Here is a 13,796-nt window from a genome sequence, read left to right as displayed (position 1 = left end):
CTTGTAAAATTGACACGTTCCATATGCTGCGATAGTTCACAACATGGATCACCGGAACAAGAGATAAATAAATAAATAAAGACTACCACAAATTCTGTGCTCCAAATGTACATTCTCAGAAACTAATTCCATGAATTAAGGCATATGTTTGACAGCAGTAGAATTGTCTCCACTTGGAATGCCCTCTTTGCCTGTGTTGGTCTGCTTCTTTATGTCCTCCTTGCTTCGTTCATCTTGGGCTATTTTGCTTCCAAGGTAGCAAAGTTCCTTAACTTTGTCTACGATGTGACCGGCAGTTTTGATGTTACCTTCTCATTTCTGCTACATCATTATTTTCATCTTTTTCTGGTTTACTCTCAGTCCATGTTCAATACTCAGTAGACTGTTCACTCCCTGCATCACATAATGTAATTCTTAATTTTCATTAAGGATAGCAATCTAATTGTCGAATTTATTGCTGATACCCTTTTACCCTGAATTTTAATCCCGCTGTTGACACTTTCTTCTATTTCTGTCATTACATCATCAATGCACAGATTAAATATTAGATGCTAATGATTGCATTCCTGTCTTACACCCTTTTTAATCTGAGGACTTCATACTTGGTCTTCCAGTCTTAATGTTCCCTCTCAGTTATTGTACTTGTTGTATATTACCAGCTTCTCCCTATAACTTATTCCCGTTTTTCTCAGAATTTCGAACATCTCGCACCATTTTACATTGTCAAACATTTTTTCTAGGTCAACAAATCCTATAAGCCTCTCCTGATTTTTCTTCACTTTTGCTTCCATTATCAAGTGCAATGTCATAATTTTCTCTCTGAAGCATTTATCTTTCCTAAAGCCAAACTGGACATCATCTAAAAGATCCTCAATTTTCTTTTCCATTCTTCTGTCTATTATTCTTGTTAACAGCTTGGATGCATGAGCTGGTAAGCTGATTGTTTGATAGTACTTGCACCGATCTGCTCTTTCTACCTTCAGAATTGTGTGGATGATATTTTTCTGAAAGTCTGATAGTACACTGCCAGTCACACACATTCTACATGCCAACTTGAATAGTTATTTGGTTGCCACTTCTGCTAATGATTTTAGAAATTCTGATGGAATGTTATCTATTCCTTCTTGATCCCAAGTCCTCCAGAGCTCTCTTAACTTCTGATTCTAATACTGGATCCCCTATCTCTTCCATACCAACTCCAAATTATTCTTCTAACACATCAGACAAGTCCTCTCCCTCATAGATGCCTTCATTGTACTCTTTCCATCCATACACACTCTCATCTGAACAGCAGAATTCCCATCACATACTTAATGTTGTCACCCTTACTTTTAAATTCACAAAGATTGTTTTGACTTTTCTATATGCTTAGACAGTCCTCCAGACAATCTTTTTTTTTTTTTACTTTTCCTGCAGCCATTTCACATTGGCTGCTCTGCACTTGCTTTTTATTTCATTGCAAAGGGATTTTTGTTGCTGTATTCATCTTTCCCTGAACATTTTTGTATTTCCTTCTTTCGTCGTTGACTTGAAGTATTATGTTACCCACAGTCTCTTCACAATTATCTATGTCTGTTTGTCCAGCACTGTGCTTGCCCAGTAAACCTCAGTCTATTCTTCATCATTACCAAATTGTGATCAGAGTCTATATCTGCACAGGTATGCCTTACACTCCAGTATCTGATTTCAGAATCTGTCTCTGATTATGATGTAATTGAGCTTGAATCTACCCTTGTCTTCAGGTCTTCTTTTCAATTATACCTCCTCCTCTTGTGATTCTTAAGCAGGGTACTCATTATTACCATCTGTAATTTATTGCAGACCTCAGTTAGGCCTATGCCTTTCCTATTCTTAGTGCGAAGCCCATATTCTCATGTAACGCTTTCTTTTATTCTTTCCCTACAACTGCATTCCAGTCATATCCCTTCACATACTGAATCACCCATCAGTATTCTGGTATACTTTCTCTATCTCTTCACCTTCTGCTTTCGAAGTTGGCGTGTGTACCTGAACTATCATTGTCGATGTTGGTTTGCTGATGAATCTGATGAGAACAACCTTATCACTGAACTGTTGTCACTTTCTGTCCCACCTTCCTATTCATAATGAATCCCACTTCAGTTATACCATTTTCTGCGGCTGTTGTACCCTGTACTCTTCTGACCAGAAATCCTTAACTTCTTTCCATTTATTTTCTCTGACCTCCACTATATCTGGCTTGAACATTTGTATTTCCCTTTTCAGATTTTCTAGCTTTTCTACTATGTTCTCACTTCTGATGTTCCATGCTCCAACTCATAGACTGTTATTTCTTTGTTTGTTATTCCATCTTTTCCTTGTTGTCACCTTCCCTTTGTCAGTTCCCTCCAGGAGATCAGAATGGGGGACTAATCAGGAATCTTTTGCCAATGGAAAGATCATCATGACATTTTTTTCAATTACAGGCCATGTGTCCTATTGAACCATATTCTGTGTCTTTCATGCAGAGGTTTCCATTGCCTTCTGCATCTTCATGCCATTGATCGCTGCTGATTCTTCCACCTCATAGGTGTTTCCCATCCCAAGGGCAAGTGACTGCCCTGAACCTTTGCCCTCTCCTCTGCCCTCTTTGCCAAGGCCGTTGATAGAATGAAGGTGACTTCTCATGTCGGAAGTCTTTGGGCACATTTTCTGGTGATTTTTATTCGAATTTTAGCAGTGGCTGAGTTTGAATTGGGACCCAGGATGTTTTGATTACTGCCTGAAGACGCCACCCCTAGATCAAGAGGGCCCTAATACGCATCAACCACCTAAGCAACCACCATCACTGGACACTGCCAACCACCAATCGGGACACAGCTGGACATAGGCCTGGACTAGCGCCACACTGCATACAAGATTAATAAATTAATCTGTCTGCAACAGAAGCATTGCTGAAACTGCTTCTGTTCCCCAGTAGTGAAGCTGCACTTTTGAGGTGAAGAGGTCAAAACGGCCACCCTGACAAGCCCACAACTGCTCCTCCACCCAACAACCAGGACAATGCGGCATAAAGCTGCCATTACAACTCACTACATTGGTAGCTTGAATCTTTGTATCACATGTTACAAGTCAGCTTCATTCTTTTATGAGAGCACTCTACTCATTTCATTTCATGGATGATAACTCTCTTCCATTTTGACAGTGTAGAGCTAGAAGAAGGGAATTCATGACTCATGACTTCAAAATGGTTCAAATGGCTCTGAGCACTATGGGACTTAACATCTAAGGCCATCAGTCCCCTAGAACTTAGAACTACTTAAACCTATTACGGTATATTGATAACTTTTACTTATGGACCGTCTGACAGCAACTGAATAAAACACAATTTTAGTGCCATACGCGTTTCGCCTTTATTTTCTGCAAGGCATCATCAGTGGCCTGGAATATGTACATATGTTAGCTATTTTATTTACATTTTTGTCACTGTGCCTATAGGTTATAAACAGTTCTGGTGGTTGGTATTTCCTATAAAGTAGTAATGTTTTGAACTGTACTTACAGGTTGCGTGGACAGTTTCTTACATATTACGCTCCTGTTGCATTTTTGGTGTTGTTCTTCTTGTTATGAACGCCAATTTGCGGTTTTTTTCCACATTCTACAGCACTATGCACTGAACGCTTGTTTTAATGCAATGTTTTGGTTTCTGTTGCCGACTGTCAAATGTTACTGCCAAAGATCAAATATTATTGCCAAACTTATGAGTGTAACTATTGAAGTATCTGTGGTCTGTTCGTGTATGCATTTGTGTGTGCATTTGTGTATGTGTGTGTGTGTGTGTGTGTGTGTGTGTGTGTGTTTTGGTGTGATATTAATTTTATTTTATTCTTTTTTTATTTATTTTTTTGTTTTTGTCCTGTGTGTGTGTGTGTGTGTGTGTGTGTGTGTGTGTGTGTGTATTTTGGTGTGATATATATTTTTTTGTGCTGTGTGTGTGTGTGTGTGTGTGTGTGTGTGTGTGTGTGTGTGTGTGTGTGTATTTTGGTGTGATATAATTTTTTTTTGTTTGTTTTGTTTTTTGGGGGGGGGGCGGGGGGCTGTGTGTGTGTGTGTGTGTGTGTGTGTGTGTGTGTGTGTGTGTGTGTGTGTGTGTTCAGATGTTGTGGGGAAGATTTTTTTTGTTTTATGTTATCATTTCCTTTATTAAGTGTAGTAGGGAGCCTGTGCTGATGTGTGTTTGTTATTTCTTGTTCCACGTTTGTAGGATGATGGTTGTAGTGTTTTAAATGCTCTGCAAATGTGGAATGGTTTGTTTCATACTTCCAACATCTAATATGTTCTTTGTATCTTGTTTCAAAATTCCTGCATGTCATGCTTATGTATACTGCATCACAACTTTGACATTCAAGTTTATATATTCCTGATTGTTGGAATTTGTCCCTCTTGGTAGCTGGCTTGCTTAGGTGTGATTGAAGGGTTTGCCCAGCCTTATATGCTATTTTGAAGCCCTGTCTCTTTAGGATGTTTGCAACTCTGTGTGTTAGTTTATGTGTGTAGGTCATGGTGTACCATCTGGTTCTTTTCTGTGTGGTGTTGTCATTGTGTGTGTTTGTTGGGTGTGTTTGTAAGTTTTCAGCTTGTGAGTTCTTTTGTATTGTGGAAATGTTGTGTTTGTTTTTTATTTGTGTTTTTATTTTTTGATTGAGCCTGTGTACCACATGTGTGTCATACCCGTTGTTCCTAGCTATTTGTATGATTGTACTCATTTCTTGTTCGTAGTTTCTCTTGCTGAGTGGGATTCTGTTTAATCTATGTAACATGTGTCTTAGTGCTGCAAGTTTCTGGCTGTGGGGGTGGTTGGATGTGGAATGTATTATTGTGTCTGTGGCTGTTGGTTTTCTAAATATGTTAAATGTATGTTTTCCATTTTCTTTTTTAATTGTAATATCAAGAAAATTTATTTGATTTTCTTTTTCTTTTTCAAGTGTGAATTTTATGTTCTGATGAGCTTTGTTTATTTCTGAATGGAGTTCATCTATTTTTTCACTTGGCTCATCTACAAGACAAATAATGTCATCCACGTATCTGTACCAACCAAAATCATATATTGGTACAGATAAGTGGATGACATTATTTGTCTTGTAGATGAGCCAAGTGTAAAAATAGATGAACTCCATTCAGAAATAAACAAAGCTCATCAGAACATAAAATTCACACTTGAAAAAGAAAAAGAAAATCAAATAAATTTTCTTGATATTACAATTAAAAAAGAAAATGGAAAACATACATTTAACATATTTAGAAAACCAACAGCCACAGACACAATAATACATTCCACATCCAACCACCCCCACAGCCAGAAACTTGCAGCACTAAGACACATGTTGCATAGATTAAACAGAATCCCACTCAGCAAGAGAAACTACGAACAAGAAATGAGTACAATCATACAAATAGCTAGGAACAACGGGTATGACACACATGTGGTACACAGGCTCAATCAAAAAATAAAAACACAAATAAAAAACAAACACAACATTTCCACAATACAAAAGAATTCACAAGCTGAAAACTTACAAACACACCCAACAAACACACACAATGACAACACCACACAGAAAAGAACCAGATGGTACACCATGACCTACACACATAAACTAACACACAGAGTTGCAAACATCCTAAAGAGACAGGGCTTCAAAATAGCATATAAGGCTGGGCAAACCCTTCAATCACACCTAAGCAAGCCAGCTACCAAGAGGGACAAATTCCAACAATCAGGAATATATAAACTTGAATGTCAAAGTTGTGATGCAGTATACATAGGCATGACATGCAGGAATTTTGAAACAAGATACAAAGAACATATCAGATGTTGGAAGTACAAAACAAACCATTCCACATTTGCAGAGCATTTAAAACACTACAACCATCATCCTACAAACGTGGAACAAGAAATGAAAATAATGAGAATAAGCAACCATGACAAACATCTTATACAAATGCAAGAAAACTTCCACATCCAGAAAGCCATAGCAGAAAACAAACATGTGATAAAAGAACAAACACACATCAGCACAGGCTCCCTACTACACTTAATAAAGGAAATGATAACATAAAACAAAAAAAAAAAAAAACTCTTCCCCACAACATCTGAACACACACACACACACACACACACACACACACACACACAGAGGACAAAAACTAAAAAAACAAAAAATAAAAAAATAAAAAAAATGAAATTAATATCACACATAAAAAACACACACACACACACATACACAAACGCACACACAAATGCATACACGAACAGACCACAGATACTTCAATAGTTACACTCATAAGTTTGGCAATAATATTTGATCTTTGGCAGAAACATTTGACAGTCAGCAACAGAAACCAAAACATTGCATTAAAACAAGCGTTCAGTGCATAGTGCTGTGGAATGTGGAAAAAAACCACAAATTGGCGTTCATAACAAGAAGAACAACACCAAAAATGCAACAGGAGTGTAATATGTAAGAAACTGTCCACGCAACCTGTAAGTACAGTTCAAAACGTTACTATTTAATAGGAAATACCAACCACCAGAACTGTTTATAGCCTATAGGCACAGTGACAAAAATGTAAATAAAATAGCTAACATATGTACATATTCCAGGCCACTGATGATGCCTTGCAGAAAATAAAGGCGAAATGCGTACGGCACTAAAATTGTGTTTTATTCAGTTGCTGTCAGAAGGTCCATAAGTAAAAGTTATCAATATACCGTAATATTACACACAACTGAGGAAGACAGGAGTACAAAAGTTGAAGATGTCAATACTTAAACCTAACTAACCTAAGGACATCACACACATCCATGCCCGAGGCAGGATTTGAACCTGCGCTATAGCGGTCGCGCTGTTCCAGACTGAAGCACCTAGAACTACTCGGCCACACCGGCCAGCTCTCATGACTTCCTTATGCTTCAATGAGCATACCCCAATCTATTCTTATATTGCACTACTGTAGTTGGAATTTATGAAAAATGTAGGACACAATCAGTGATCATCCAGCTTTCTTCACTGTCTGCCCTCACCTTTGGTCTTTTACATTCTTCATGTGTGATGTCCAATGGAATAAAGGCACTGCTTGCTCAAGGTGACTTTATGTCCACCTTCCCCTTCTGATTTTGCCATAAAAAGTCTTATATGAAAAAATAAAACATATTTTAGAATGACATACTGAATGTACTTTCACTGGGGTCTGAATACAGATGGCAAGTATTTTGTACTAAACATCGTTTGTTTAAGCTCTATGATCTCTCTTCTTTAAATGGACATAGTCCACATCACCCCCAGATTTGTCTGTACCACCATCTTTTGAAAAACCAAAGTCACTGCCATCAAACTCATGAGATACCTCCAAGCAATGTAATTGATCAAACTGTCTCTCGTAAATGTGGATGCACATGGCAAAGAGATGCTGATGTGAAGATCCAGTTAGAGAAAAAAATATACAAGCATCCTCAGCATGCATAGACATCTAGTGAACAATATTTGAACTACAGTTTCTATCGACATGTGCAATTTCACAGGAAACACATGCAGGAATGAAGGGAAACATCATCAACAATATGTGCACATATTTTTAAAAGTCATCAGCCCCCAAACCTTAAGCGATGTAGGAAACTACAGAAAAACTAAATCTGAGTAGTCAGAAGAAGATTTTAACTTGGATCTCCTGATTATGGGACTATGGCCCAGTCCATTAACCACAATGCCATCTTACTTGGTTGTGGGACAAGTCAGTATTTTCTAACCTCAGTCAAGATGCCTCCAGTCAATATATTATGCTAGTAAGAAAACTGCTCTCCACTTTTTCAACAATATACACACACACACTCTTGTTTATGTGCTGTCTACTACCCAGTACTTCATCTGTGCGATAAGTGCCTTTCAAAACACTTGGTGTGATTGAATTAATTAACTAATAAAAAAGGTAGGTGAAGAAACAGTTAGGTCCAGATACTAGTGATTCTGCGACAATCTGTTCTATTTGGTCTCTGCTGCTGTTTGCTTGGCAGACATTTGATCTGGCATCATATATCCGTAGTTACATTTTACGGATTTTTCTCTAGACATACTTAATAAAATTGTATGGAAGTATTTAGGTAGTTATTTACGATGCTCCATGGACCATTACTGCATTGTAGTACTTATCAGTGGAAAATACAACAATTTGCTGACCATTTGTATGATTTCACATTGTGTTTCAATTTAATATAATCACCCACCAAATTCTTCAAATAATTTGGCATGTAGCTAATGATTTTTATGGCTCAATCCCACTTCTTTCTGCGCCACAATGAGTCAGAGTGGTAGATGTGTTAGCTATTTCTACTTTTACTATTGTATTTATGAATGTTACTGTTGTTTTTAAACCGTAATTGATTTTTCTCAACAAACTTTATAAGAGAGTAAATGTACGGTAAGACTTTTGTCACTAAGACCAACTGTTTAAAGAACTGTCTAAAAGAGTTTCTAGAGCATACTGTGGCATCAACGCTGTACTGCACTGCATGCCACACATATTGCTGCAAAAGACAAGATTTTAAATGCCCCACCAGGGTATCGCAGTCAGGCCACACACTCTCCACAGCTTACAGTCTTCCGAAGGGTGGTACCACATTTGCCATGAGAGGACACCATCATCGCTTTGACTCACTGCAAGCAACTGTAGCCGCTGCATGTCTTTTTAAGATACCACACACCAAGCTCCACTCAAACCTCTGAAGACTCACTCTGAGAACAAAAGCATCTAGCATTACACTATTAATCTGATGATAATACGCGGGGACATCCAACGCTCGATTTCAGGTTGGTCTACTCCAGTTTGGATACCACACGAAAGGCAGTGATGGATTTTTATTTTACATTCGAGTGACTCATTGGCGTTAAATTAGATGAAATGTCGCAATCCAGTCAGAGTAATGTTGTTGATCTACAAAGTGTTATTAATGAACTGCAAGAAGAGATTTGGCTGTTAAAAGCAGAAAGAAGCAAGCGTAACATTCCGAAAGACGTGGCAAATGATAGTTCATGCAGTACAGGTACAACTACAATAAAGAATTTTTCATTATTGCCATCAGTACCAGTGTTGGGCGCGAAACCTGAAAATGATGTGAAGGTGTTTTTTCGTAAACTTGAAGGTGCCACCCTGTTAGGTTTATGGTCAGATTCCAATAAGCTAGTGGCTGCCAAATTAAGCATTCAGGGAGCAGCACAAGATTTCATCAGTGCGGAGCCTACTTGCGTGAAAACAGAAGATTACAATGAGGTTAGAACGATTGTTGTTCAGAGAATTTAAACGTAAAAATGCATTCAGATTTTACAGACAGCAGCTTCACAGTTTGCAAATGCGACGAGACAAATCTATCGAGCAGTTTGCCAACAGAATCGAAACATCAATGCTCAAACGTACGAGTTAGTAGAAGATGAAAATGAAAATCGCTTTCAGTTGTTCAAAGCCAACCATAGAGCCTTGGACACATTCATTCACGGGTTGCACGGAGAGGAAGTAAGCAAAGCTGTTCGATTGGAGCGATGTAAAACATTTCAGGAAGCAGTAGAATCAGCTGTTGGTTTCGTTGAAGCACTAAGACGACCGAATGAGATGCAGAAACAAGAACACAGTTTTCAACACAACAGTACAATGCTACAGATGCAATAATCTGGGTCACAAGCTTAAGTATTGTAAAGAGAATTGAATCTGCTATCATTGCGGGAGGCAGGTTCATGTTTCGAGAAATTGTCGCAACAAGAAGAAAGGTAATGCGAACAACAGACAACCTGCCAGATCTTTAAACAAGCACGGGGACGTACGGGCCACGACTCCATCCGCCCCTTGCCAGAGACAGTGATTCCTGTTAGTTCCAGTGAAAATCAGACCGTAAATGACTTCGTGATAGGTGCTGTATATCGTGGGAGAAACATCAAACTACTTATTGACACAGGAGCACAGACCTCATTAATGTGGTGTTGCATAGATAAACAGGATAAATTGAAACCGCCGCTATTAAAATTGTGAGGGTGAAACCTCAGTAACTATGGAGAAGGTGACGTAGAATGAACACAATGACACAAGTGTGAGAATAAAATGGACGAAACATATAAAACAAAATGGAAAGAAAGGAAAAGCCACAAGAACAAAGGGAAGGAAACGAACACTAAAAGGAACAAAAGAGGACAAGAAAACAACAGAAAGATGCTAGAAACAGAAGAGAGTAAAACATGAGAGCAGATTACAGGGCTGGTCAACCATGAGAATAAAAAGGGAAAGCCAGCCACTCTGCAGTACATTAAAACCTCCACCCTAAAAGCACTAGGGTGGAGGACACAGAGGGACATAGGACATGCGCTAAAACCTACATAGAAGTATAAAACCTACTCTTACGGATAAAACATAAAACTAAAGCTCTTGTGGAGGCATTGTCGCCCAACTCCGAAGACAGGGTGCTGGAAAAATTAAAAGTCTGGCACAGAGAGGCTAAAAGAGGGCAGTCCAGCAAGAGGTGGACAACTGTCACTTGGGAGCCAAAGCGACACTGAGGTGGGTCCTCGTGATGGAGTAGGTAACCATGCGTTATCCACATATGGCCAATGCAGAGCTGGCAGAGGACAACTGATTCCCTGTGAGAGGCCTGCATGGAAGACTTCCACACATTCATAGTCTCCTTAATGACATGCAGTTTGTTGTGTGTGCTGTTATGCCATTCCATCTCCCAAAGCTGGAAAACCCTGTGGTGTAAGACAGAACGCAGGTCAGCTTCGGAGATGCCTATCTCCAGAAGCGGTTTCCACGTCGCCTGTTTTGCCAGCCTGACGGCAAGTTCGTTGCCGGGGATTCCGACATATCGTGGGTTCCACACAAACACCACGGAACAGCAGGACTGTTGCAGGGCATAGATGGACTCCTGAATCGACGCTACCAGAGGATGGCAAGGGTAGCACTGGTCGATAGCTTGTAGGCTGCTCAATGAGTCAGTACACAGAAGAAATGACTCGCCAGAGCATAAGTGGATGTACTCAAGAGCACGAGATATGGCCGCCAGCTCTGCAGCGAAAACACTGCAGCCAACTGGCAAGGAGTGCTGCTCAATATGTCCTCCATGAACATATGCGAAGCCTATGTGACCATCAACCATTGAGCCAACAGTGTAAACCTCTTCAGAGCCCTGGAACATGTCAAGAATCAAGAGGAAGTGACAGCGGAGAGTGGCAGGGTTAATGGAGTCCTTTGGGCCATGCAACAGGTCCAGATAAAGCTGCAGCCGAGGTGTACACCATGGAGGCGTACGTTAATGGACCGCAAGTAGAGGCGGTAAAGGGAAGGACTCCAGTTCAGAGAGAAGGGACCCCACGCGAAACGCAATCATTAGCCCCGATGTGGGCCGCCAATGCAGGAGATGGATTACCACAGGCGGGAAAAGGAGACGGTAATTCGGATGCTCAGGGTAACTATGAATGTGTGCTGCGTAACTGGAGAGCAGTTGCGCACATCTGATCTCCAATGGAGGGACACCAGCCATCACAGTACACTGGTCACCGGACTCGTCCTAAAAACTCCTGTCGCTAATTGAACCACACAGTGATACACAGGGTCGAGCAAATGCAATGCTGAAGGTGCTGCCGAACCATAAACGACACTCCCATAGTCAGTTCGGTATTGGACAAGGGCTCTGTAGAGCTGTAGCAGCGTAGAGCGATCTGCACCCCAATTGGTGTTGCTCGGGCAACGGAGGGCATTGATGTGCTGCCAGCACTTCTGCTTAAGCTGACGAAGATGAGGGAGCCAAGTCAATCGAGCATCGAAAACCAGTCCTAGGAATTGATATGTCTCCAGTACAGTGAGTGGATCATAATCAAAGTAAAGTGCGCGTTCTGGATGAACGGCATGACGCCAACAGAAGTGCATGACACACAACTTAGCGGCTGAAAACTGGAAGCTGTGGGCTAGAGCCCATGACTGCGCCTTGTGGATGGCCCCCGCAGGCGCTGCACAGCAACAACAGTACTGGAGCAGCAGTACGAAATGCAGAAGTCGGCTGCATACAGAGAAGGTGAGACGGAGGGCCCGACAGCTGCTGCTAGGCCGTTAATGGCCACTAAAAATAGAGAGACACTAAATACAGAGCCCTGTGGGACTCCATTCTCCTGGTTATGGATAGAACTATGGGAGTCACCAACTTGGACACGGAAAGTACGGAGCGACAGGAAGTTTTGGATAAAAATCGGGAGGGGTCCCCAGAGACTCCAATCATACAATGTAGCAAGGATATGATGTAGCCAAGTCGTGTCGTATGTTTTACGTAAGTCAAGAAAGACAGCAACCAGGTGTTGCCATCTGGAAAAGGCTGTTCGGATGGCAGACTCAAAGGACACAAGATTATCAGTGGTAGAGCAACCCTGGCGGAAGCTGTCCTGACATGGAGCCAGCAAGCCACGTGACTCCAGGACCCAACACAACTGCCGACATACCATACGTTCCAGCAGCTTACAAAGGACATTGGTGAGGCTGATGGGCCGATAGCTATCCTCATCAAGTGGGTTTTTACCAGGTTTGAGCACTGGAATGATGGTGCTCTCCCACCATTGCGATGGAAAGATGCCATTGCACCAGATCCAGTTGAAGATAACTTGTAGTCAGATGAGAGATGTTTAATCATCTGGCTGTGGAAGCAATCAGGCCCAGGAGCTGTATCAGGACAATGTGCAAGGGCACTGAGGAGCTCCCATTCTGTAAATGGGGCGTTATAGGATTCACTCCAGTGTGTAGTGAATGAGAGGACATTCCCGTCCAGCTGCCGTTTGAGGGTGCAAAAGGCTGGGGGGGTAATTCTCTGACACAGAGACTTGAGCATAGTGCTCAGCAATCACGTTTGCATTGGTACATAACTTGCAATTTATGATAACACCGGGGACAGCTGTTGGGGCCTGGTACCCGAAAAGACATTTGATCTTTGCCCAGACTTGAGAAGGTGCCGTGTGGCACCCAATGGTGGAGACGTATCTCTCCCAATACTCCTTTATCTGTTGTTTGATAAGGTAGTGAACACGGGCACGGAGCCATTTAAAGGCTATGAGGTGCTCCAGGGAAGCGCGCTGCTTATGCCGCTGTAGAGCTCACCGACATTCCTTAAATGCTTCAGTGACTTCCAGCCACCACCAAGGGACTGCCTTACGCCTCAGGCAACCTAAAGAGCCACAGATCACGTTTTCTGCCGCAGAAACAATTGTGCTAGTCACCATCACATTGATGTTACCGTGTGGGGGAGATTCAGTGGTGACAGCAGAGGTGAAAGTTCCCAGTCCGCCTTGCTCAAAGCCCATCTGGGCAGGCGTCTTTGTGCCTGACGCTGGGGCAGTGACAGGAAGATGGGGAAGTGGTCACTGCCACACAGGTCATCATGGGCTCTCCAGTGGATAGATGGGAGAAGCCCCGGGCTGCAAATCGATAAATCAATGGCCGAGTAACTACCATGAGCCACACTGAAATGTGTGGCGGCCCCAGTATTTAAGAGGCAGAGGTCGAATTGTGACAGTCAAGTTTTGACATCTCTGCCTCAGCCAGTAAGCATGTTACCACCCCACAAGGGGTTATGGGCATTAAAATCTCCCAGAAGTAGGAAAGGTTTAGGGAGTTGATCAATCAGTGTAGCTAATACATTCAGGGGTACTGCACCATCTGTGGGAAGATACACATTGCAGACAGTTATTTCCTGCATCGTCCTTATTCTGACAGCCACAGCTTCAAGAGGGGTTTCAAGGGACACATGTTCACTACAGACTGCG

Source organism: Schistocerca nitens, chromosome 4, assembly GCF_023898315.1.
Source record: "Schistocerca nitens isolate TAMUIC-IGC-003100 chromosome 4, iqSchNite1.1, whole genome shotgun sequence".
NCBI lineage: Eukaryota > Metazoa > Arthropoda > Insecta > Orthoptera > Acrididae > Schistocerca > Schistocerca nitens.
Note: the sequence above shows the minus strand (reverse complement) of the source record.